Below are 27,659 nucleotides of genomic sequence, written 5' to 3' on the forward strand. Positions count from 1 at the left end.
GTGCCCCCACCTGGGATGGAATTTAAATCTTCCATTTTGCAATAATCATCCTCGATTGGTCATTGACACTAGTCAGGACTGGGCAGCAGGGGAGGGCTGTGGGATAACAACCACCTTTACTGGACACTTACTAAGTGTGGCAAGTGTTTGGTGCTTTTTATACATTTTGTAGACCATTTCTAATCTGGTAAAGTAGGCATTTTTATCTCCATTTGTGAAATCAGAGTGAGTCATGACAAGCCAACCTGCTGTGTATGTTGAATAGCTATGCTTCATTTTTCTGACTTTGTTGGGGAATGACAGATTTCATAGAAATTAATTTCCTCTGAGTTGGAATTTTACTGTCAGCACCAGTGCACTGTTGTTTTAATCATTAAATATCTAGTCTTTAAATTATAAAAATAACACATGTTCATGATTTTAAAAAGAGACAGGTTTTAAAGTGAAAAGTAAACAAGTGACTCTTCCCTATGCTTCTGCCTGCTCCCCATATAGCTCCTGGTCTTGTGTATCCTTCTAGAAGTTTCTATGCAGTTACATATATTTTTCCCTTAAAAATGTTTTCCATGAATGGAATAACACTGTATATGCTGTCCTTCAAATTGCTTGCTTCTTTCCTTTCTCCCTTTTTCTACCTTTCTTTCATTTCTTAAAATACATTCTTAGAAAATGTTCTGAGTGGTACACAATAGATCTACTTTATTCTCTCTCTCCCTTTTAAAAATAGCTGTACAGTATTCCATTATGTGGATATTCCATAATTTATTTAGCCAGCCTCCTACTGATGAACATTTAAGTCACTTTCAGTCGTGTGCTATTTCAAATAATATACAACCTTGGGTGTCTGTATTTTTTGTGTTTGGTGCAAATGCGTTTGCACCCTGGGTCAAATGTTTTAAATTGATGGCTAAGGTCAAATTACCTTAAAAATGGTTTGACCAGATCTGATGGATTTGTTTTTCTAAAGTGAGTTTGCCTGTTGTCTTACCCTCTTGCACATAGTATATAGAATGGTTTAAACCTTGGTTGATGGCATAAAACTCAGTAATTATGGCAATAGACCCTGGCCTAAGTGGCTGGGAGCCCATAGAGATTGGTGGGTCCTGCTGTGATAGTAAAAGGTAGAATTCAGTAGGCAGAGAGGGAAACACTAGGACTTGAGGTCCCTGGGTGGGGAAAAACACATATTTTGGAACAATGCTGGGAGTGTCTGAACAGCAAACCCCTTCAGGCTTAAGGTTCCTCTTAAGAATGTAACAGGTCCCACTTACTCCCCCTCATGTTCCCATCAGGGCTTTGACAAAAGACCTGCTTAATACTAAGTAGGAGTAAAGCCTACGACCCACAAGGAACTGTATGGCCATAGACCACCCTTCATACAATGGAGTCGAGCCAACCAAGCACCTAGAGTTATCCAGTCAGTAAGGGTAGATAGAACCTGAGAAGGAACAAGGGGGCAAGGGGGGGGGGGGGGGGCGGTGGGCAACCAGAACCTTATAAAATAAGAACCCTCACCTGGAGTCCTCAGGCATTCGCTTTCGAATGTCTCCTCTCTGTAAAGAGAGCTTTCCTACTATTCTTCCTTTCTAATATTTCTCTAATAAACTTTTGCCTACTGCTTATTTTGTGTCCACCTCTTCATTTTTTGAAGTAGTGAGACAATGAATCCCGGATATTGAGGTAAAAAAATCCTGTAGCACTCCTGACCTGTGACTTGCAGACCTGAGGCATACTCTGTTCTGTCCATATTTGCCACTGAAGATGCCAGCCAGTGTTGCCAGATCTTAGGATTTTTTAAACAGAAGGTAGAAATCTGGATTTTAATATGAACTGTTTGATTTTTGAATGTTGGCAACTAATTTACTTTTTTTTTTTTTTAAAGGTAAAACAAAACAAAAACCCCCAAACTAAAGCAATGAATGTATCTGTCTGTGCCAGAGACTGACTTGGTCTGTGCCTGTTTAAAAGCAATGTCTTGGGGTACCTGGCTGGTTCAGTTGGTAGAGCATATGACTCTTGATTTCAGGGTTGTAAGTTCAAGCCCCATGTTGGGTGTAGAGCTTACATTAAAGAAAAAAACTAAAAAAAAAGTATACATGCAATGGCTTATTAATTTTGTGAGATAATTGATTTATCTAGAATCTCATAACTCTATTGTATAGCTTATTCAATTTCTGGTTTTTCAGTTTTTGTCCCTGATGGCTCTGTATTTAGGCAATTGTTCATGAACGCCTTTTAGTTTCATTCATGCAGTCACTGTACAGATCCTTTTCAGGGACTCTGCAGCAGTGGGCAAAAGGTTCTTGTAAGACAGGCATTGGCTTCGTTTTTCCCTCATGCCCAGGATTGCTTTCTGCTGCTGTGTTTGGCAACAGGTGGTGGTGGTGGTCCTCAGTCTTATCAGCAAGTAGCAGTTGGTTCTATCCTGGGCTTCAGGGCTCTCTGCAGCTGGTCACTTCTGGGAACTCCAGGATTATAGCTTTCCTGTGGTTTCCATGTAGGTGCTGAGATGCTGGCTTTGGGACAGGGACAAGATGGGGAATGCTACACTTCCCCAGATGTCTTATCCTTCATTCGTCATGATTCCTTTGTACCAAGAAATTCACTGGGGAATTGTGGGTAGTGCAAATTACAATATAAAAAAAGGGACAGATCCTGCAAAAGGGATGCCTAATATGATTTCCTCTTGGGTCCCTTATGGGCACAATCAAATTCCTAGCCCTGTTTTCGAAATTGTTGTTTCCCCCTCTCCTCCCACAGAGACAGTCCCTGTGGCAGACACAGAGATGCGGAAAACAGCTCAGATCCTCTTTCTAGAAAGCACTCGTGCTGGCTCTTGGGAGCTTGATTAGCTGTCAGCCTTCAGCTGACAGTTAACACCTTCTTAGGCTGGCCCCAGACAATTCTGGGGTCCAGAAAAAGATCTTCCCATTTCTGCCTAACACGGGGCTCCTCTAACAGGCCATCTTTGCTTTAGAGCTTCCTGTTGGGCTGGCATTGCTGTCAGATCTGCATGAGGTCTAACAGCTCCTCCTCCTCCCCTTCTCCTTTCACATGTATTACTCCAACTCAACCCTTCTGACTCCTGACTCCAACCAGGCTTTGCTTTGCTGAGGTCTCACTGGCAGTCTCTTTTGTTACCAAAACCCAAGTTTGGCTGCTTGGCATTTGAAAGCCCATATTCTAGAGACAAGTGTTGGTTGGAAAGGAAAGGTTGCTTTATTTAGGAAGCGGGTAACCTGAGAAGATGGCAGACTAATGTCCAAAGACCATCTCCAAAGGGGGGTTTTTTTAAGGGGAAAGCTCCGGGAAGTGGTGAGAGTCCACAAGCAATGGTACAGCAGTTAATTATTCTTGATATGATCTCAAGCAGACTGGCTAGCATCAGGGAAGGCTAATTTCTAGTGTGGTCAAACTTGATCTTCTTAGAACATCTGGTTCCTTATTTCCTTAGAGTGAGTGTTCTGTTGAAATCTCTAAGAAGCTACAATTAGTCAAACTATAAACTAGAGGGCACAGGTCAATGGGTTAAAGATAGATAGCCTTTAGGGCTGCTGAAAGCATAGTTTACATTGTCTTCAGAATCTTTCCAATGCAACAACAGTTGTTCTCCCAGAGGATCTGTCCTTGCCCTAGAATCAGAGCATCAGGGCACTCTGAAGCAAGTTTCCTGAAGCTATTAATTCCTGCCAGTTTGACTTTTCTGATGGGGGGGCATTAGTAGAAACTTGCAGGGTGGGCTTTGACTGTCTCAAGCCAGTACAATAGTGCAAGTCCTGTTCTGGAGCTCCATGTGTTTTCTTGCCTCTCCTGAGATACTCCATTTTCCTGTGAGGAACTGAACACACACACACACACACACACACACACACACACACACACACACACACACAGAGCTTCCAAGAACCAACAGCAATTCTTAGGGATAATGCAGTCCGAGCTACATTTAGAAAGAGGACTGTGTCCCTAGAAGTGCCAGCTTGCCCTCTGGAGATTACATGGGACATTATTATGCAAAAGCAGTTTCAGTCCTTTTGCCCTGCTTTTTGAACTGTGTGAGAGGCCCATGGTATGACATGAATAAGCCCTGTCACAAGCCTTGCCAAGGGACAGAGCAGTGTACTTCTGAGGGCTTTCTCCTTATTGGACCAGATCAAATTCTTGAGCACAACTGTACTTCTTTTAATCTCTGCAAAGGAAATGGGGGTAGTTTAAGAATTTATTGTCCTTCCACCTCAAGCAAACCCTTGGGAATGAAGGGGATGGGTGTTTTTGTCCTTCCAGGTACATGTGCTCTATCCACTCATTTTGAATGTCAGGACATAGGGACTGTTCTTACTTTTTGATATTTCATAAAAAAAACCCCAAGAATCATACACTACACATGTTCTGGACCTTGTTTTGTTTTTTTTTTAAACCTTTTGTTTTGAAGCAATTATAGACTCAAAAGTAGTACACAGTGTCTCCGTGTACACTTCCTTCAACTTCCCCCAATGATGACACCTTACAGAGGTGACATCTGTAATACAATATCAAGACCAGGACATTGACATTGATACAATACTGCTAACTAGGGCAAAGATCCTATACAGTGTTCATTTTTTATGTGCACTCATTTTTGCGTGTGTCAGTGTGTGTGTGAGTGTGTGCACATGCTCCTTAACTGGGTGTATTTTGGAGATCTTTGACTAGTGAGCAGTATAGATTTATTTCATTCTTGTTCCTTCTTTTATTATCTGGATGAACTGTCATTTGTCGGTCCCCTATTGACGTCTGCTTTACTTGTTTTTGGCTTTTCTCTAATACAGCTGATGATGCAATAGTGTCTTTGTCCACATAACTAGAAGAACTTGTACTAAGCCCAGGTAAATAGTTAAGTCATAAAGCAAAGGGTATGTGCCTTTGACATTTGATAGAAATTGGCAGTTGACCTCCAGAAAAGCTTGCCCTTCTCCGGTCTCAGGGAACCTTCCAAAAGGGCAATTCGTTGTGCAGGTGTCCATTTCATCACAACCTCACGGCACATAGTTTCACCAAACATTTTAATTTTTGCCAGTCTGGGTGAAAATAAATTTTTTTTTAAATTTACATTTCTTTATTAAGATGATTGAGTATATTTTCATATGTTTACAGGTATTTGTATTTCTTGTTTCATAAACAGCTTATTCATGTCCTTTGTCCACTTTTATTAGGTTGTTTACTTTGTTTTTTTATTTATTCTTATAAATTCTTTATGAAAGGAAGTTAACCATTTGACTGTGATGTGTTGCAAATATTTTTCTCAGTTTGACTTTTGAATTTATGTCTTTTTAAAAATTTTTTTTTTTTAACGTTTATTTATTTTTGAGACAGAGAGAGACAGAGCATGAACGGGGGAGGGGCAGAGAGAGAGGGAGACACAGAATCGGAAGCAGGCTCCAGGCTCTGAGCCATCAGCTCAGAGCCCAACGCGGGGCTCGAACTCACGGACCGCGAGATCGTGACCTGAGCTGAAGTCGGACGCTTAACCGACTGAGCCACCCAGGCGCCCCTGAATTTATGTCTTTTTAAAAAAATGTTTATTTATTTTTGAGAGAGAGACAGAGAGAGAGAGAGACAGAGAGGGTGCAAGCAGGGGAGGGGCAGAGGCAGAGGGAAACACAGAATACAAAGCAGGCTCCCGGCTCTGAGCTGTCAGCACAGAACCCAATGCGGGGCTCAAACCCACGAACCTTGACATCATGCTCTGAGCCAAAGTTGGACGCTTAACCGACTGAGCCACCCAGGTGCCCTAATGAATTTATGTCTTTTTAATGTCATTTAGATGTTTTAAATTTTTATGGAATCAACTCTATCTTTTCTCTGATGGCTTCTGAGTTTTATGTTGTTCTTAGAAAGGCCTTTCTTACTCTAACAGTATTAAAAATTCACTCATGTTTTCATGTAGTTATTCAGTATTTGTGTGTGTGCACGCTCGTGTGTGTATTTGGGCCATATGGGGGCGCCTGGGTGGCTCAGTCGGTTAAGCGTCTGACTTCAGCTCAGGTCATGATCTTGCAGCTTATGGGTTGGAACCCTGCATTGGGCTCTGTGCTGTGACAGCTCAGAGCCTGAAGCCTGTTTCAAATTCTGTGTCTCCCTTACTCTCTGCCCCTTCCCTGCCGGCACTCTGTCTTTGTCTCTGTCTCTGTCTCTGTCTCTCTCTCTCAAAAATAAATAAACATCAGTAAAAAAATTTAAATCTTTGGGCCATATGATATTTGCTCTTGTATGAGAAATGAGATGGACGTCCAGGTTAACTTTGTGGAAAAAAGTTTTCCCCAATGGTTAGCCAGTTATCTCAGCATTGTTGGAGATATTCCCCCATGCCTTGATTTCTTTATTATTCCCATATGTTTTTGAGCCTATTTCTGGATTCTGTTTCATTCCATTGATTTGTCTATCTGCTCTCAAGTCGGGATTTTAATAGCTATTGCAGAGAGGAAAAAAGAAAGTGGAAAAAGTACCATCAAATAATTTCAAGTAGAATGGCATGGCAGTTCAGAGGAGGGAGAAGGTATTTTTAGTTCGGGTGGTCTGGAAAAGCTTTATGAAAGAGAGACATTTAAGACGGAGGTTAAATGAGCTTCTTTAGTCAAAGGAAATAAAAAAACAAAGACTTGGAGGGAGGAGGTGGTGAATATTTGTGCCGATGCCTGTTGTATCTCTGCAAAGGAGCCCATACCCCACCACTTGGGAGTTTATGCATGCATGTCTTGAATACAGTCAAGAGCATAAATAAATTTTTGTACTACTTATTTAAATCATTTTGAGGATATGTTTATTAACCATAATAGCTACAAGTTGAGCACCTACTATTTGCTAGGAATATCTGTGTTAATTCTGATTCTCACCACGATAAGCAAGATTGTTATTATTATTCTCTTTTAGCAATGAGGAAAAGCCTCACTCAGGTTAAATAACAGATCCTAAATGGCTGCACTGAGATTCAAATCCATAGCCAGCAAATAAAAAACCAGTCACACCTACGAGAAACTAGAATAGAAAATATAGCTCTGCCCACATCACCTGGGATCCCTTTGCTTCTGTGCACAGCAGGTGAATTCCAGTGTGAGCTCATTCCCCAAAGCCAGCATATTATTGGAAGGTACAGGAGAGCCAGAGGGGCCTAAGAATTTGTGTCCCTTCCCTCCCTCCACAGCCCTTAACCAATGACTGATGGGGATGAGATACACATACTCTAGATCTTGTCCTCTCTCTGGGATGCTTTTGAGGTGTGACCCACAGTGCCCCCCAAGCCCTCTGTGGGAATGAGTGTAAATTACCCTCTGTGTGACTTGGCTTGATATTGCACCTTATGTAGCCCAACTTCCTCATTTATTCTAACCTTTTCCTGAAAATACTTCTTGTCTTCTTCTTTTTTTAAATGTTCATTTATTTGTTTTTGAAATGGAGAGAGGATGAGAAGGAGAGGGGCAGAGAGAGGGGGGAGATAGAGAGTCCCAAGCAGGCTGCACGCTGTCAGCACAGAGCCTGATAAACATGAGATCATGACCTGGAGATCATGACCTGAGATGAAATCAAGAGTCGGGTGCTTAACTGACTGAGCCACCCAGGCACCCCGCCCTGGAAATATTTCTTAATAAATCTTTTTCACATGTATCTTTCTCCAAGGCAGTATTGTTCCAAGAAAACTTTTAGTGATATAGAGGTGTGTGTGTGTGTATGTGTCTTTGTGTGTGTGTGTGTGTGTGTGTGTGTGTCTGTGTATTGGGTTGCCATTTAACTTGCATTTCTTACTGGGGAGGGAGGCAAAAAGCTTGAAAGCCACTGTCCTATACCACATTAAACTGTCTCTATTTGTGTAGAATTCACTGAACTGGAAAGTTTCCTGGGTGCTCCAATCACAACTGCAGATAATTTTCCAGGTCTTACTGCCTATTTGAGTACAGTGACTTAAAATACATTGAATAAAAATGTATTAGTCATGGGTCTAGAGAACACCATCAACTTTGACACAATTGACTAGGCTGTTCTTTGAACTTCTTTGGGCCATCAAGCCTGCCGAACAGCTTTCAAAGTCCAGGTTTCCCTTTGCTAAGGTTGATAAATGTGGTATAAAGGTCATGATGTTTGATTGTTAATTTTCTGCTAGCAGGAATAGGAAGACCAAGTTTGCCTTGTAACAGAGCCAGACAGTATACCTGACCATACGGTGGGATAGTCAGCCCAGAGCTCTGGCCCTAAGCCTGGCTTTGGTGGAGAGAGGTGGGGTGTACAAAATTGCTCTGCATTTACCCCCCAAGACAGTGCAGTTAAAGGAAAGGAAGATAACATATCACAATACTCACTAACAGCCAATGAGACCTAGCAAAGAGATCAGGCAAGTTTCTGCTGGTCTTATCAGTAGCGATCCCAGGGTAGACGTGGCTTCCAGAATCCACTGGAGGGAGGCCATGAGTGGAGAGAAGGAAGCACCAACTCCCAAAGTATAGCAGACATGAAATCTGGAAGGCAGTGCAAAAAAAGAGCAAGAAACCCACCTTCCCAGAAAAGCCTCAGGAGCCCTGCCATGATGGTGTCAATTGAAGACCTTTATTTGTTAGTACATGATATAAGATTGGTTCCATATTTAGAAAAGAACTAACATGTGTTGAAAATTCAATGGAATGATTAAGAAAAAAGGAAAGAGATCTCAGCTTATCAAGTTTTGGATGAAGATGGCCATGAGTTAAGAATTTATAGGGTCTCTGGTTATTGTCCCAGGGAAGAGCCATGCTTTCTGGTAGATGTGGCCATTCTGGTCACCGCAAAGGTGTGCTGCAGTGTGGGAGGTGGGTGCTTATGAGCACCATCAAGGTCTGGTTGAAGGATCCTTCACTACCAGCCAACTCCCTTCCAGCTAATTACATATTCATTCCATTGCTTTCCGATTCTTACTCCAGGTAGGAGGTGTGGATCATAGATGATACCTTTTCTCATTACTGGGAGGTAATGTTCCCCACCGAAACCTAGTCCATTGGCTTTTGAGACTAAATCAATTTCATGTGAGTTTGAGTTGTGAGAGTCAGTATCATATTCCCCCACAAGTTTTAGAAAAGAACTAAGATGTTGACTATCCAAGTTCCAGGCTGATTGGTCTGAGAGCCACACCAGGGGTCAGGACCCTGAGAGTCCCAGCCTGAAATGTGCAGTCAGATCTCATAGGTTCCCAGACCATAGAAGAGCATCAGACCCCTGCCCAGCTGACCTGAAAACCTGGGGGCAGGCATTACAAGCTGGTTCCTGACTGTTGGTAAGACTCTAGAATTCAGCCATAAGAGGACATTCACATGGCAGGTGGGGTGAGAGAGAGCTTTGGCTCGAGGGAGCTGAGCAGGGGTGGAATTGGAGGTGTGTTGGGCGAGGGTCAGTTTGGTCTTCAGTTTCTGTCTTGACCACTGTTTCTGGAAAATTAAGTGAGAAAGAAGCTTTTGGGCTCTGTCTCCAGGGGAAGCTGTGCTCAATTCCAGTGGTGACGACAGGCTCCCTAGCTCAGGGGTTCTATCTCTGTCTGACATTCAGGGTGGGGTGGGGTGGCTCCTATGAGGCATGGTGGGGCGGGATGTGGGGGGCTCCTTGGCTCATAGTGCACAAGTATTAAATATTTTAAGCTTTATAATATTCATACAGTACTTTCACATAAACCTCATACCGTAATTGTTGCAAAGATACACAATTTTTTCCCCAAAGCAGATTCTAATTAATCAACAGTATGCTGATTAAGCATCTGCAGGAGAAGCATTGTGCTAAATGCTGTAGGATATTAAAGATTTACAGCATGAACTTAGTTCTTGCACTCAAGGAATTTACAATCTAACTGAGGAGCTACGACAGGTCAATGAAACATCCAGAAAACAACCGCCGAAAAAAAGAGCTAAACTAAGTGTTATTTATCTGCACCTCTTCCTACCCTTCCATTGAGTCTCCCCACAGGGAAGCTGTCCCCTGCCCCAGGGGGTGGGACTCTGGAGGCTCTAGGCACATAACACAAGCCTTCCTCTTGTGCCCCACCCTCTCTTAGTCCACCTGTCTTTGTCCCCTCCCTTTCCATAAGGCTCTGTGGGGGTGGCTGGGAGTAGGGGTTCGTATGGAGAGATCTCCAGAAAATGGACCCCGCAAAGGTGAATGGGTCGGACAAAAATAGGTCTCATGTTTTTTATCATTTTCTGTTAAAATTGAATGAGTTTGGTTCGTTGGACGGGTCAGGCATACCTTATTAAATTGATGAGCATCTGTGAAGTCTCACACATGCCGAAGGAAGATAAAAGGCCATCAGGAGATCAGGGTGTGGACGTCTTGGGGGCTTCTTTGGTTGCTTTTCCAGGTTCTGACACTCTGTCTTTATACCCATATTCTTAAAATAAACATTCCTCCCAGACTAGTGCTAATGCTGTGAGTGTCATCATTTGGGTGTGGTCCTTTGAACAAGGCAGGTTCAAGAGAGTGACAGAAGTATTACTGGAACCAGCTTCTGCTATTGTGCTGGCCTTTCTCAACAGGGGCTCCAGAAGAGAATCGAGGCCTGTAGCATAGTATTTGAAGGATTATTTTCTCAGTTCTCTCAAGGATGGTATATAGCTAGTACCAGTCTAGAAGCAAAAGAGATACAAGTTAATTTATTACATACAATCATTGTCCTAGGGCATTAGGACTTAGGTTTCTCATGGAGACCAGGGTCTCAAGCAACACCTGAGCTCCTTCCTTTTCTTGGCCTGACTCTGTTACCATAAGTGACCCATAATGACTTCTTGAGTCATGAGTTTTGACGATGTAGACCATAAATAATTGGAGTTCAAAGGTGAGACCAGAGCCCTGTGGGTAGTATTATGTTCAGTTATAATGTTATTAGCTGTACTAAGGTCTAATATGAACCTAGATTAGGCAGTGAGCTTGGAAAGAGAAGACTCTTCAAACATGCTCTCTCCGTCCTTCTGTATCAGGGAGCTCTGCAAGGCAGGGTGGCTTGGAATGGCCGTACATTTGAGTAATGACTCTTCTCTGTAGTATGGAATTGGAAAACCTCCATTGCAAGAAAAAGCATACTTTAGATCTTATAAACAGTGATTTAAATAACAAAGGTGAAGGAAGTATGTCTGCCCCATCTGATATACAAGAGATCTTCTGATTTGGCAAGGGGAGTCAAGGTATTGAGTGAGTCTGGAATGTGTCAGAATTGATGGGGTAGAGAGAGAAGGTAAGGGTGCCTTGAGCTCAACAAGATAAGCATAGGGACCTGTCGGTACAGAAGAGCACAGGAGCCACTGGTTCGCCTGTCCTCACTCTCACCATGTAGGGCTGGGTTGGGAGGATGCCTAGGAAATACTATCATGCTGGAGTTTAAATGTTCGGGAAAGCATTTTCTCTGATGCAGGCTTGGCCTGTACATTGTCTGACTCCCGTGTTTTGGAGGTTGCCAGGGGACAATACATTCCTTTGAGATTCTGGTTTCTACCCTTAATGGACCAGGCAGAGCCTAGTTTTCTTGGGTCCCTGCAGGCTGTGAGAATAACTGCATTCCTGCTTGAAACCCCCAGCTTCCCTCTTTGGCTAGAGACCCTTCCTTTCTTCCTGGCTGGATCCGGGGAGGCTGAGAAGTAGCATTCAAACTTGCCATGCTGCAACCGTAGCTTGTAGGACTGCATCTCTGTGTAAAGATTCACTTAGAGTTTCTAGTGTGGAGCTACAAAATGTATCCTTATTTTAGATCAGGTCTCTTTGCTGTATGTTCTTATGTACTTCCCTTTTGAAATACTTACACTAAGATTGTTTACTTAAACTGGTTTTCTGCTGTAGACTATGAGCAGTATGAGATCAGGAACTGAGCCTATCTTGCTCACTGCTGTATCTCTATTACCAAGTACAACAGATTCCTCCTGGACACTTCAAAGAGGGGACTTAAAATGGAATTGAGGGGTGCCTGGGTGGCTCAGTCCACTTTGGCTCAGTTCATGATTTCACGGTTCATGAGTTCGAGCCCTGTGTTGGGCTCTGTGCTGACCACATGGGGCCTGCTTGGGGTTCTCTGTCCCCCTCTTTCTGCCTCTCCCCTGCTCTCTCTCAAAATAAGTAAATAAACATTAAAAAAAAACAAAACAAAACAAACCAGGGAGTTGATTACATGTAATGGACAGAGGTGAGAAGCTGAATGGGCTGGAAAAATAATCAGGTATTAGTGCCAGCAGAAAGCTGCTGCTACCATGGAGACTTGAAGGACACAGGAGAGGGATGGTGTCACTGGAATCAGAAACTGAGGCTGTGCCATGGCGAGGACTGCCAAGGACCCTGATGGGAGGAGCTGTGTGGTGAGGAGCTGGGTCCATTGCAGGAAAATGATACTCAAGGTACAGAGGGATGGGAAAAATAACCTGGCTTCTCTTGCTTCCCAATGTCCAACCTGTTACTGTTGCCTTCCATGGGCCATTCTAACTGGAAGGCAATTGGAGAGGGTAAAGAGGGAACAGGATTTGCAGGAGAAGGGCAGGGAAGAGATCTGAGAGCAAATAGGCAATGACTGGCACGATAGGGAGTAACGAATACTCGTTGCTTACATGAATGAATAGGCATGGGTGCCTGGGTGGCTCAGTCGGTTGAGCGTCTGACTTTGGTTCAGGTCATGATCTTGTGGTTTGTGAGTTGGAGTCCCGTATCAGGCTCTGTGCTGACAGCTCAGGGCCTGGAGCCTGCTTCAGGTTCAGTGTGTTCTCTCTCTGCCCCTCCCCTGCTTGTGCTCCGTCTCTCTCTGTCTCAAAAACAAATAAAAAAATTTTCAATAGAAAAAAATGAATGAATAGGCAAAGAGACACGCATTAAGTATTGGCTGATCAATATTTAAGGGAGCCACACCCTCCCATTCACAACCTGTCAAAACTATCCCACCCCTCACTTTTCTGCCACTAGCTGCTACAGATGTCTTCTTGAGCCGCAAGTTTGGACAGTGTAAGCTAAGGGTAACTGAAGTTCAAAGGATAGCCAAGAGCTCTAGTTCATTCTGAATTGCCTGAATTAAAAAAAAATGTTCTTCTGCAGGGATTACCCAAAATACTAGTAAAGATGTAGGCTGTTTAACATTACCCAGTTTGAAATCCAGCCTAGTTTTCTTGAGCCTCAAATCTAGCAGCTACAGGGATAGCTGCCTCAAAATGACACAGGTCACCATTTCTGAGGCAAAGACCTAGCCTGTCCCTTACAGGTAGGTGCGTGGTTAGGGTTTCAGGTCAATGGGGCTGAGAGGCTTTCTTCTCAGTTGGGCTCCTGTATGTACCCTTTTGGAGACATGGAAGGCTGCAATTCTACAGTGTTTCCACTAGAGGGCCACAGGGCCTCCCCTCAGAGTCCAGACTGGGTGGAGACTTGGTACCTCACCATATTCCATGGGGGCGCTGCTATGTGGGGTCTAGACTTAGGCACCTCATGTGTTGGAGCTGATCTGGAGTAGCAGAGCTGCCATGATTCAGAGATAGGAATTTCCTATTCAGTTTCCTCACTGTCCCTTTTGCTGGTTCATTTTACATTTAATAACAGTTGATTTAAAACATTTACAAATGAAGAAATCAAAGTAGGAAGTGTGTGTGTGTGTGTGTGTGTGTGTGTGTGTGTGTGTGTACACTCCTGTGCATGTTCATAAATACATGTGGCTATTTTGAAATTTTTTTAATCATTTATTTATTTTCAAGAGACAGAGACAGAGTGCCAGTGGAGGAGGAGCAGAGAGAGAGGGAGACAGAGAATCCGAAGCAGGCTCCAGGCTGTCGGCGCAGAGTCCGACACGGGGCTCGAACCCACCAACCGTGAGATCATGACCTGAGCAGAAGTCAGTTGCCCAATGGACTGAGCCCCCACATGTGGCTATTTTGAAGGTGAGGTAGCAGGAAGTGGGGATAATTGTGGTCACATCAATCAATGCCTAAACCTACTGCTTAAATATTATTTAATGTTGAAGAAATTCAGAGCTGGAAAAAGACCTTGGAAATAATTTAGCACCTCCCTCATTTATAGCTGGAGAAACCAACAGAGACTTTGCTGCTTGCAAGATGCCTGGAAGGTTCAGAAATTTTAGGAATGTAGTTAATACGTCGAGTTATTAAGGGGTTTGTGGTAAGATTTTCAGTATTCCATGCTTGCTCCCCTTTTCTTAGGTTCCACCTGAACTGTTAAGACAGCAGCAACAAAGCACAAAAAGACATTTTCCAGTTTTCTGTTGAAAATGTTTCGCTTTCTGTTTCTAATCCCATCTTTGGTCTTTGTGTTCTTTCTGGAAAGAAAGATCGAACCAGAGAATAGAAAGACCCGACATTGTAGGAAAATTATCCAGGAAGATGGTGGAGTGAGTAGAAACCCAGCCAAACTCCTCATCACAAATTGTATTAAAATCAATCAGAAATTTTACTAAAGAAATTTCAGCAGTACCACAGAGATCAGTCACTAAGGTAACTTAAGGGAGAATGCATTAAACTGGAAAAATTAATGTGGCCTCCCTGAAAAAGTGTCATCACTCAAAAAAGAAAAAAGGAGGTACAAAAAACTTTATTTTAATTAATCCTGAAAAAGAGCAACCACAGGGAACCACACAAAGAATTCAGAAAACAGTTGGAGCCCCTTTTCAAAGAAACGGATAACGGATAACGATATCCTCTCAAGTGAGAGAAGGTCAGAATTAAAAAGAATGAAGGTAACGATCATTGCAAAAGACAAACTGAGGTTGTTGTTTAAGCTGTACAAAGAAGAAATTGCACTTAAATCAGTTTAAAAAACACTAAAAAAACTTTCAGTGATATATCCAGAATTTCAAGAAACTGAACTAAGAAATTAAACAGTTCAGGAGGGCCATTCTGGGGAATAGAGCTCAGCATTGCAGTTTCTTCATAATTAGATTTTCCGGATAAGTAGACAAAATAAAAGGGACTAAATCAATAATTAAAGATGCAGTAATATATTCCCCAGAACCAATAAGAGGGTAGATTTGAAATGAGAAGAACCTATGGTCTCATAGAGTCCTTACAACATTTCAAGAGCGACTTGTGATTTACGAGATAGCTCTCACACGCATGCGTGTTCTCATTTGCCCTTCACAACAACTATATGAGGTAGACAGATAATATTATTCCCTCATTTTGCTGACAGAAATTAGCCTCTGAGAGGCTGAGTGGTTTGTCCAAGGGATATAACTAGTGAGTGAAGAGTCCAAGTTTTGCTCTCCAAAGTGGGAGGATCTTATGTACATTTTGCATACTAAGGAAAAAACATCTACAATAACATGCAAAAAGAAAAGATCACTTAAAAATGTTTTTAAAAATGTTTAGTTATTTTTGAGAGAGAGAGAGAGAGAGAGACAGAGCATGAGCAGGGGAGGGGCAGAGAGAGAGAGGCAAACACAGACTCTGAAGCAGGCCACAGGCTCCAGGCTCGGAGCTGTCAGCGCAGGGCCCAGTGTGGGTGTTGAGCTCTCGAACTGTGAGATCATGACCTGAGCTGAAGTCAGATGCTCAACTGACTGAGCCACCCAGGCACCGCTGGAAAAGATCACTTTTAAAAGAATGCAAGTTGGAAAGACTATTGCCCTTTCTAGTAACATAAAAATAGCGTGGTGAATATGGAAAGATATCACCAAGGATGGGGGTGGGTGGAGAGAGAGAGAGAGACAGAGTGAGAGAGAATGTGTCCATTCATTCATAACCTTGCCAAACTGCCCTCCATGTGGGATGCCACAAAGACCTCTTCAAGGTCCTAGAAACCCAACCAGTCATCTTTTTCCAATTAGTTCTGAGGACTGCTTCTAACAGAAGTCTGCATTAAACACAGAAACCTAAATAGGTGGCATTGACCTGAATTATCTATTCTTATCTTTTACCTTATCTATTACAAAAACATGTAAATGAGAACAGTATGAGATAGCATTTTTTTGTTGATAAAGTACAATTATTGTATTTGATGGAAGGAGAGTAAGATGTATCCTCATTCCTGTATGAGGCATTACAAACTGCTGTCAACTTTCTAAGAATTATTTGGCTAAATATGACAGGAACTGTCCCCTACACTCAATACTACCAGTCTGGGAACTTATCCTAAAGCAATAATGCAAAGAAGAAAAAGTTATATAGGTGGCTATACTGATATTATTTATAGTTGTTAAAACTTGAAATAAAAACCCAGTAATTGGGTTTTAGCCCACATGAATATTATGTAAGCTATTAAAAAATAATGAAAATTAAATGTGTGTATGAAATTAGCGATGGGAGTAGAACTAAGAAACTTTTCACATTACCCTGATTAAACAACGAAAACCGTGTGCACATAGATAAAAAGTGGAATGCCATTCAGGGAAACGACATGAATTCATTTAGGGAGTGGGATTGAAGCTGAGCTTTCTAATTTCATTCTTTAAATAATTTTTTAATTTATAAATGATTAAGAAATGACCAATGCTGTTGCTGAAACATGGCCAGTCCCATCCAGGTCAGAGATTTGTGGCCTCTTTGGAAGGGTGAGAAAGTGCTCATAGGCATGGTGTCTGAGTAGGAGAGCTGAGGCCCGTGGGCCTGGGGACCAGGGCTGAGAAGAGACCTAATTTACCCTCCGTCATCATCGTCATCGTCTTCTTCTTCTTTTTTAAAATATTTTTAAATGTTTGTTTATTTTTTAGAGAGAGAGAGCATGTGCACACGAGCTGGGGAGGAGCAAAGAGAGAGAGGGAGAGAGGGGATCCAAAGCAGGCTCTGCTCTGATAGCAGAGCCCAATGCGGGACTTGAACTCACGAACCTCAAGATCATGACCTGAGCCGAAGTTGGATGCTTAACTGTCTGGGCCACCCAGGCACCCCGTCCTCTATCTTCTTTGATGCCTTTTGAATTTTGTATCCTATGCATGTGGTACCAATTTTGAAAATGATATCCAGGTGCGACAAATCTCCATTGACTATGTTTCTGATTCCAGAATTGGGCCAAATGGTCGGATGATGGGACAGAATAGTTAAAATCAGGGTGGCCTTGGAAAATCCAGAGCATTCAGTCAGTGTGCCAAATAATTGGAAGGGTGAGCAGTTGAAGCCATCCTGAAGGTAGACAGAGGGCAACAGGTAGGGGGTGGGCCCGCCTGGGAGTCCAGTTGAAGTGGCGGAGATCTGGGAATCTCAGGGTTGAAGGCCAAGGAACGGAGAGCTGCAGTGTGGAGGTTGAAGGTGAGCAGAGCCAGTGACAAAGTGCTTGTGTTGCAGATGGCAGGAGAGGGAGGTGAGGGAGGTGTGGGCCGAGTGGCAAGGGAGGCAAGACTACCCCATGAGGTATGGTGCAGATGGAAACCAAGGGTAGGGCATGGAGTGGAGCCAGAGCCTCTGGGGGTATGAGGTGGGGGACACCACAGAGGCTCGGAACAAGGGGAGCCTACTGGGGTGGGCTGCTGAGGCCAGGGCGAGGTGGGAGGAAGCAGATGCACCTGACTGGGTCCAAGGATCCGGGGCCAGTGGTGCTAGGGTAGCTGCAGATCTTAACAGTTTCTTCTCTTACATAGTTGGCAAGGGAGAAAGAGTAGCATTAGCATTCAGAAGGCCTAGGTTCAGGTCTTGCTTTGGGGACCAGCTCTGTGACCTTGATCACTGTTCTGTCATCCTCAAATATGGGTCATATTACCTGGAGGCAGAATGAGGGGACAACAGTGAGCCGGGGAATGGGGAGCTACGTGCTCTCTGAGCTGTACCTACAAACAGCACAAAACAGCTCGAAGCAGAGAAGTGCCATGTCACATGAAGGAGGCAGAAAGGCCACTTGAGATGGACTGAAGCCTGAATAAAGACCTTAACTTGTTAGAACAGGATTTGAGGAACCGCAGAGCCCTGAAGAGTGGCAGGTGTCTACACTGGCTAAGCACTGCTCGGGTGAGGGAGAGGTGTAGTGTTTTTTTTTTGCTGACAGGGATGCATTAGGCTTCTCTGACCCCCTCAAAGCCTTGAGTCACGGTAACCTGCTCGGCAGGTAACCCTCTTGTGACCCTCTGTGTGGCACTGTTTGGCTTCCCACATAGCCTGCCCCACAGGCATAAGCCTTTCCATTAGAGGAGGAAAATACCCGGTCCCTTTGAAAGTTGTTTCTCATTGTTCACTAAAATAGTTAAAAACAGCAACTTCGGGACCACGTTCAAGTTCTAGCTCTGCTTGCTGCTTTCTTCAGCTGCCACCAAGATGCTTGGTCTTTGTGAGGAAGTTAAACTAAGGCTGCGTTGGGTGAGGGCGTTGCCTCATTCTGTGACTAACACTGGGCCAGGTACACTGGCCTAGCATGCCTGCACCAAGGCCTTCATCTGGGAGCTCCCCTGAATGTACTTGGCCCTCATCCTGCACGACAGTGAGGTGACAGTCATGGAGGAGAGGATCAGTGCCCTTATTGAAGCAGCGGGTGTAAAGGTTTCAACCTTTTTGGCCAGGCTTGTCTGCAAAGGCCCTGGCTGATGTCAACATCGGGAGCCCCATCTGCGTAGTTCAGGGCTGGTGGACCTGTGCCCTGCACTGCTGCCGTCTCAGCTGAGGAGGGAGTGGAAGCAAAGAAGAAGAAGCTGAGGAGTCTGAGGAGGACGTGTGCTTTGGTCTGACTAAACTTCTTCTGTAGCCTGTTCAGTAAGAAGCGGAAGTGTTAAAAAAAAAAAGTTCTGGCTCTGCTTCTTCCTAGCTGGTGACCTTGGACAGGTGACTGGACCTTCCTGTGCCTCAGTTTTCTCATCTATAAAATGGAGATGTTAATAGTACTTGGCTCCTACTTGTGAGGAATAGTGTGGTAAATCATGTAAGAGTACTCAGCGCGTGGCGCATAGTAGGTGCTGTGCACATGCTGTGGTACATGTGGGAAATGACTGACTTGGCACTCTTGTTTATCCACATTGCACTCTGGGAGCTTAGAGTCTCGGAGATGCTGGCACCCCTGAGAGGCTGTCCCATTCTCTCTGTGCTGGTAGAATCAGGTTTCTGAGCCTATAAGTCTGAGGAAGACATTCAGCCATGGTGACTTCTCCAAAGTAATGCCTTGTGGGGACCTTAGGCAGTGACCCAGAGGGCTGCCTCTGCTTGCCTCCTGCGTTCTTTCCTTTCTTCCACATCTTAATGCCACTCGGGACTGTTGAGAGGGCTGGACGGGATGTCTGTAAGCCCTTGCAGACAGCAGGCATAAATGATACATGATAAATGAATGAATGAAATTGCCTGCTCATCCCTTCTTCCGGGGCTGGCAGTCCCCAGGGAGACAGACATGTGCGGAAATTGTACAGCCACATATGAAGAGGAAGGAGGACTCTATTGTATCAGAGGAGGGAGGCAGGGGGGAGATTTTGTTTGTTTTGAAGAAAATTCCAGGAGTTTTCTAGAGGGAGGAGCTTCCAGATGGAGGAGGTGGTTTTCGTGAGTCTTGGAGGGGTGAACAGGCTACAGGGAGCTGAGGTGGCTGCAGCCTGGGTGTGTGTGGCAGAATGCTGGGAGATGAGGCAGAACCATCTGATGGGGGCCAGATCCCATGAGTATGAACAATGACAAATTGTGCTGTGCTAATAGGTTTTGATTTCATCCTACAGGCAATGGGGATCCCCTGGAGAATTTCAGGCAGGTGAGTGACAAAAAGGAATTTGCATTTTATTTATTTAGTTAGTTTTTTAAATGTTTAGTTATTTTTGAGAGAGACAGAGCGTGAGCAGGGGAGGGGCAGAGAGAGAGAAAGGGAAACACAGAATCCAAAGCAGGCTTCATGATCATGTGAGATCATGACCTGAGCGGAAGTTGGACACTTAACTGACTGAGCCACCCAGGCGCCCCAGGAATTTGCATTTTAGATGTGAGATCCTTGAGAGTCTGAGAGATGTTTTTTTTTTTTTTTTTTTTTTTTTTTTTGAGAAAGAGAGAGAAAGTGAGAGACAGAGGTAGAGGGAGGAGTAGAGGGAGAGAATCCCAAGGAGGCTCCATGGCCAGTGCGGAGCCCAATGTGTGCCTCGATCCTGTGACCCTAAGATCATCACCTGAACTGAAATCAAGAGTTGGCCACTCAACCAATTGAACCACCCAGGTGTCTTGAGAGCAGAGGAAGTGTCTTATCTACCCTTGTGTCTTTAGTAAAGAGACGTACAATTTTATTCATGGTAAGAAATCCACATTTGGTAAATGAATGAAAGACAGCAGTGGTGGCTATGGAGGATAGATGGGTCTGAGGGAGACCACTAAGGAGGCCAGGTGGGGGCGCTGAGCGTGTGAGCAAGGGGAGCATTGGGGCTTGGGAGGAGGTGACCACATTTGAGACTTGTAAAATTAGACCTTTAGGTGACTGGCTGTGGTGGGGGCACTGATGAATGAAGACAAAGCAAAGATGGCTTTATGATTTCTAGCTAGGGTGATGGCAAAGCTATTAAAAATTGAAAGAAACAAGGGGGAAGAACCAATATGCTAACATCTAGGACACCACCACAGTATGAAGTGCTCAGTGGGCATAAATGAATTTTTCTTCTCTCAGAATTTTGCCTGAAAACAAGGCTGTCATCGTTAATGCTGCTGATCAACTCTTCTGAGTCTTTGAGGGGACCCAGAGTTTCAGTTTCAAGGTAGGATTAAAGAAATCACGTTGCAATGATCACCTGTATTATTTTAGGTCATGTGTATGATGGGACATCTCTGGAAGGGGCAAGTATAAGCATATGTGTTTAACTATTGAACTATGAACATTACGAATACACAACTGAATGGAATGTCCGGAGATTTCCCTTATACCCTCTACTTCCCCACCCCGTCCCCCCTGCCACAACCTCTCCCATTGTCAACATCAGCCACCAGAGTAGCACATTTGTTACAACTCGTGAATCTAAAATTACTCTAAAATATAAAATCTGTTAGTTAAAAAAAACTCGATACAAGTGTATACTAGTATACATTGTGATTATATGCATATACAACTGTGTACAGCTATCTGCAGTGGAGACAAACAGGACCATCTAGGGTGGGATCCTGCCTCTGGAATCTCTAAGTTGTGTGGCAATGAGCCAGCTCTCAGACTCACTGTCCACAGGACTGAGGGCTCTCAAGTTTTCGAAGGAAGCTGAGGCATATTAGAGAATCCCCCTAAACAGTAGGCACTTAAGATGAAAACTGTTTGGTGTGCATATCTAAAGTATTTATTCTGGGTTGCCTGGGTGACTCAGTGGGTTAAGTGTCTGACTTCGGTTCAGGTTATGATCTTGTGCTTCCTGAGTTAGAGCCCCACATTGGGCTCTGTGCTGATGGCTCAGAGCCTGGAGCTTGCTTCGGATTCTCTGTCTCCCTCTCTTTCTGCCCCTCCCCTGCTTGTGCTCTGTCTCTGTCTCTGTCTCTCTCTCTCTCTTTCTCTCTCAGAAAAAAAATGTTTATTTCCCCACATGACGCCACTTTTATACACCTCTCCTAAAATGGCAGAGAACAAGGGGTGGGCACTGTGCTGGACATCTCCACAGCACATTCCATTCGTCTGGCGCCAACACACATTGCTCCAACAGGAGGCTGGCAGGGCAGGCCGCTGGCCCTGCTGACTCCACCCCCTGTTCCACCTGCATTGAATGATGCTGGTTGGTGTCCATCCTGAGCCCTTTACAGAACTGCTATGTTGTCTTATTCCAGCTCCTGAGGAAATAACAAGTGCTTTCTGTAGATGAAAAGACAAACTGGCCTGTGGCCGACAGCTCTGAAGTCCACTGCAGCGAGCAGAGCAAAATTTACTGTTTCATCTCACAATGCATGTGTTTTAGCTCTTTCTACCACCAGATTTAACAAAACTCTAACGTTAAATTTAAAGTAGCACAAGGATTTTATGAAGATCCTGTATAATAAGTTCCACCCCACATTGCCCCATTCCCAGAATCTAAGAGACTGGTATTTACTTTTCTAACTATTTCCGGGGGGGGGGGGGGTTAGATCTTTTTCTCCCCAGGCCTCCCAAATAATGGTGGTGTATTTTCTCTCTAATGGCATGGACAGAGGCCCTCTTCTGCTGACTTTATTGATCAGGTTTGAGTTAATGGTAGTGGTTTGTTTGAAGTAGGTTTCTGTATGTGTGTGTTTGAGGGAAAATACATGCAAAGAGGCAGGTAGAGTAGTCCTTTGGGTTCTTGCTGTGACCAAGAGGTTTTTATCTTTCAAAAAAAATTCTTTTTTCTTTGAGAATAAAAAATTATGCTTAACAATCTTAGTTGGCTTCGTAGTGGGTCCAATTATTGGGGGATAAAAAAATCTCATCAATGACATTTTCAGGTTTAGTATGACTACATTTATATACTTAGAAGGACCAGTTGTATATAAAAACACTCATTTTGATGAAAACTGTAAATGCTTATTAAAGCACTTTGACTTCCTTCTTTTCTGGCAACTGCTACCTAAAAATATCTCTGAATACTATGTTAAGGGAAAATGTTTTGAAAAAAGTGGAAAGTTATATGAGAAGGTGCATAATCCCAAATCTCATAGAAATAAAACAGAGGCAAAATATGTAAATAAGATTGTGTGTGTGTGTGTGTGTGTGTGTGTGTGTAAATTATATATGCCATATATTTTCTACCATCCACTCTGCAATAGAGAATATTAATCTTATATACTCAGGAACACAATTAGTAATGATGGATTTTTAAAGAGCCCTAGACATCTTGATAAGGTCAACCAAGAATGGGAACCTGTAGATAAACTTCATCTTTATACAAAATAAAGGAGAGATTTCGAGAAGCTCGGGGAGGGTCTACTAGCTCTTTCTGGACCCTGTGGTTTTATGTGGTTCTTATAAAACCAGCTCAGGCAGAAGACAGCGGTGACAGGGTTATAGAACCTGGGGCTGAATCAGGACGAGGCTTCAGACCCTGAAGTGCATGATCAGGAGCTCAGCACCCAGTACAACAAGGAGGAAAGTGCTAGCCACACCATGTCTTTTCTTTCTCCAACCTCTGAACATTGAAACACATTTGGTTTTTATGTGTTTTTCTTGGAGGAATGGTTGGGATGCCTGACGTGGTCAGGGACAGAGGGAAGTGGTTAAGAAAGCATTTGCTACAAAGCGATGGGAGAAAAATTGAATTGCTCTGTGCATGGCTGGTTGAGTTCTTCCAGCTGTATCTATGATAAAGAGAATACACAATTGGGGATTTTCCTCCTGGACAATTATTATTACACAGACTACCAGTGGGATCCAAAGCATTGCCACTTGTGGATGGCTTGAAAGAGAAGCATTATTAAGAGTCATTTGTAATGGGATTTTACTTCTGGTTATAAAAAAATTGATAACCAAATTCACAATACAAATGATTAAAAAGGCCTAAAGAGTGTTAATGGCAGAATTTGGTAAATGATGTATTCATGAATACCAGATCTTTCTAATTCATGTGCCTTGCTTGGGCAATATTGAATATGTAAACTGTGATCCATCTGGACTCAAATAGGCCTTATTAAGACAGCATTTTAGAAAAGGAGGTTTCCCCCTGCTCACTACTGCTTTGAAGTTTTTGTTTGTTTTTTAGATTTTTAAAAAAATTTTAAGTAATCTACGCCCAATGTGGGGCTTGAAACCACAACTCTGAGATCAAGAGTCACACGCTTCACTGACTGAGCCAGTCAGGCACCCCTGACTTGAAGTTTTACTGTAATCAATCCTAAAATATACTCAACAAAATTTCTTAGATGAACCGATCTCAAGTGCAACTCAACGTTTGCTAGTTTGTTTTCAGGGAAGCTATGGAGTGTGCTGATCCAGAAGGGGTGTGAAAGGAGGGGTTTGTGTTGGTGAATGCTGCTTCTGTCATCAGCTGGTTTTGGAAAAGTATAAAAGCCTGTGGTTTCATTTCAGAAGTCACTAAACATCGAGCGCACATTGGTTGTTGAGGAGGAAGTTTGTGGCAGGATATTATGAGGTGACAGATGTGCTGACGTTGAGGTCAGGGAAGGCGATGCTTCCCAGACACACATGACCAGTGGCTGCACTGTGCCGAGGAGTGGGAATATCAAGGCTTCACCCTCAAGTGGTGTTAGGGCCAATGCAGAAAGCATGAATGGCACTAAGTCTCTGGGGGCTACATGGAGTCTACCTGGCCACCAGGTAACAAGATCTGAATTTTGAGCTGCCCAAAGCCAGTGGTTTTTCTCAAATGTGGACACATCTGCCTATATCTTAGTTTTGGGACAAGATGTTTTACTCCCTTTGACAAGAGGTTCTTTGATTTGAAGTTAAGGATAACTAAAACAAAATATGGCCTGGATTCTGTTTCATCCCCTATCAGTCTGACCCCACCTGGTGTACTGTCATCCAGTTCTGGCACCCGCCACCCAGAATTAGTGCAGACTCCATGAGTTGAGGGCTCGATCCTCCATAAGGGTGCTCCCACTTCAGACGCCAGGCACACTTTGGGGTTCCCAGGCCACCCGCACTATTGACCAACCGGTTACAAATTTGGGAGGTTCCCACAGCCCCCTCAGGCTTGATAATTTGCCCAAAGCACTATAATTAAGGACTACACAGATACAGAACAAGGATACAGAACAAGACCAGCCAAATGAGGAGACATGTGGTGCAAGGTCTAGAGAGTCCTGAATGCAGTTTCCCTGCCTTCTCTGGGAGAATCAGAAGCTGTCACCCTCCTGGCCCAGCCATGTGCTCATCAGCCAGGAAGCCCTCCTGAGCTTCAGTGTACAGTTTTTATTGGGATTTTATTACGTAGGTGTGATTGATTAAATCATTGACCAAGTGATTGAATGTGATCTGCAGCCCTCCTCCTCACCCTGGAGGTAGGGCTGTTATTCAAAGTCCCAACCTTCTAATGAGGTGGTTGGTCTTTCTAGTGACTAACCTTCATCCTAAAGCTATCCACAAGCTGCCCCCGCCCCCCCCCCCCCCAGCTCATCATCTTATTAGCATAAACTCAGGTGTGATCCAGGGGCTCATGACTAACAAGTACACTTCTATTACTTGGGAAATTCCCAGGATTGTAGAAGCTCTGTGTCAGGAACCTGGGACAAAGACCAGACAAACTCTGTTATAGCATGAGAAGACAGGTGATATGGGCATGTTTCTGTATAATGAACTATAAATGATATACAGAGGGTTCTGATAGGTCTTCTAAACTGTAGCCAGCACACAGAGAAAAGTCCATATGATGACCCAGCAAGAAGAGGGCCATCTGCAAGCCAAGGAGAGAGGTGTCAGGGAAAACCAGACCTTCTAATACCCTGATCTTGGACTTCCAGCCTCTGGAACTGTGAGAAATACAATTTCTGTTATTTAAGGACCCAGTCTGTGATATTTTGTTATGGCAGCCTTAGCAGACTAATACAGTGCCTTTGCTTATGCACTTCCTCAGAGTTTGCTTTTCTAGAGTCTTTGCCAGTTGTATTCCTGAGGAGACTCTGAGATGTTCTACAAGATGCCTCCTGCTAATTTGTCAGCGTGGGGATGGTTTCTGACTCTTTGTAGGTGTGAGGACTCTGCCCATGCTGCTATTCTGCATTGGCCCTTCTGTGCTCGATTCTATCCTTTTTTTTTTTTTTAACGGCTGTGCTATCTGAGGCTATTTCTTACCTGCATTTTGTGAGACTTCTTGTTCATCCCATTAAATCTGTCCTGTCTGGAGCCGCCCCGGGGCTGCTTTCATTAAATGGTCTTATGTCAACTGTCAGGTGGATTAGTCTTGTCAAGTATAATCATTCTGTTAGGAAGCTAAAGGAAACAGATGCAGAGGAATTAGGTAAATTCTACCTGAGCACATATAGCTAGTTGGTAAAATAAGTGAAATTTGAATATCAAGCTCTTACCTCATGTTTAACTCTGCTTTCCACTCTACCCGTGAACTGTCTCACATTTGTGAGTTAAATGAACAGAAACATTTTGTTGACAGTCTTCCCACCTCTCTCAAAATGTGTGGAACCAGAGCAAACTACTTGTCCTGTTAGTGTCACCTCATTAGATTCTGGGAACTGCAAGAAACGGAAGAAGAACTTAATAGCAATAAGCTCGATTTTTCTTAACGTTCCCCTTTAGAGGTTCTGAGCAAAGACAGCAAAGGATCCAGATCACCCAAAAGTGCCAATTAAGGGAACTTGACTGCATATCCAGATAACAAAACTGCTACCAATTATCCAGAGGTTTCTCTTCAGTGTCCACTTTGTAAAAAGTGGCTGGTGAATTCATCCATACCAGGCGCTGATGTTTATACCTTCTATTTTAAAAATGAGTGAGAAAGAAGACCTCAGTTTTCCCTTCTGAGAAAAGAGAGTGTTCTAAAAACATCTTATTTTAAATTACTTGCTTATGGACACCCAAAAGATTCCATAAAAGATGGGATGTGGATATAATTTAAGGGAGATGTAGTTCCAAGTTGTATGAGATTAAAAAATAAGGATGCACAGAAAGCCTCCAGCTCTTCCAGTCAATCTGATGGATGCTTGAGTTCTTCACTTGATTATCTTGTTCTTTAGCCAGCAGTCCTCATGTTGAAACGAATAGAATGGAGATGATTAACTCAGAAATAGGCAGGTCATCTGACAAAGAGGAGGAATAACCATCTGCCAAGAGGACCTGTCCTACTAAACCTTCTGCATCTCCTCTAAGGTTTAAAGACATTTGTGTCTTTCTCATGAAGCCTCTCCAGAGTCTTCAGACTCAAGCCTTCATGCCGGAGATACCTGCTTCCTTTGTTCATATTCACACAAATCCACAGGTACTGTGTTTCATGATTTAGAAGAGTTTTTCCCTTTTTAACAAGGATCCAATCAAAATAAGATCAGCAACAGCAGCAGTTTTAGAATTAATCATTTTGTTTGTTTTGTTTTTAAAGCCCAAGTTAATAGCCCCTTCAAAATAGATCTCAAAACAGAATGGACCAATTGTACTCAAAATTCTGGTGCACAGCCCTGCACATCACAAGGCGCTGTCTTCCCTTGCCATATTTCTAAATAGTTATAGATGGTGTTCTCAGTTTGTGCGTGTCATTAATAGAGGAAGATGGAAAAGCAGCTTAACTCCTTGTCCCTTTCTTCTGTTGGCTCCTATACCCAGGGTCTTCTTTTTGCCCCTCCAGACCTATCCATTCCCAACCAGGGAGGCTGGTCCGTATGGATGTCATCAACATACTCTGATGCCTTCTGGCTCTGGGTGGGTTTGGCTAAAGGAAGCCATCATCAGGAGACAGAGATGATGGGTGCAAAAGAGGTGGAGGTGTATTCCAGAGGCTTGCTTCCTTCTAGTTCAAGAGGGATGGCTGCATCCTGCTTCCAATGAGTGACCCTTTCCCTGTAGCTGTGCTCTGAGGGTACTCAGAATCTCCCTTTCCTGAGACCCTTCAGGCCTAGAAGGTGGTAACCAAGGTAGGAAGTTTCCATTGTTGGTTTCATAAGCCCTGCCTAAGCCTCTGTAAATAGTCCCTTTATCAAAATCTCAACTAGCCTGGTTTGCATGAGCCATCTGTTTCTAGATGGGTCTGATACCATTCTTTGTGTTCCTCTCTCTCTCTTTTTGCTGTCTCTCATTCACCTTTGACCCTTTCCTCTTCCCTAATTTCCTCCCTCTGACTACCATTCTTAATTTCTATGTATATCTCTTTTCCCTGATCTTCATTTTCTCTTTTTCTCTCTGACACTTATATTCATGCTTTTCATTACAGTAATACTGCATTATTTACCTCA

The 27,659-nt window shown here is 43.5% G+C and overlaps 1 long non-coding RNA gene across 1 annotated transcript in view; it reads left to right on the top strand.

Annotated features, from left to right (window-relative positions):
* Window positions 1-27,659, top strand: part of LOC147580065 (uncharacterized) — a 247,858-nt gene that overhangs the window by 3,847 nt on the left and 216,352 nt on the right. Inside the window, exons 2-5 of the long non-coding RNA XR_015252493.1 lie at window positions 13,695-13,877; window positions 16,661-16,913; window positions 19,568-19,599; window positions 20,494-20,581. This is a non-coding gene — a long non-coding RNA (uncharacterized LOC147580065). The remainder of the gene's footprint in view (window positions 1-13,694; window positions 13,878-16,660; window positions 16,914-19,567; window positions 19,600-20,493; window positions 20,582-27,659) is intronic.

This window comes from Puma concolor, chromosome B3, assembly GCF_028749965.1.
Source record: "Puma concolor isolate L17-30 chromosome B3, mPumCon1.1.hap2, whole genome shotgun sequence".
In the NCBI taxonomy this organism is placed as follows: Eukaryota; Metazoa; Chordata; class Mammalia; order Carnivora; family Felidae; genus Puma; species Puma concolor.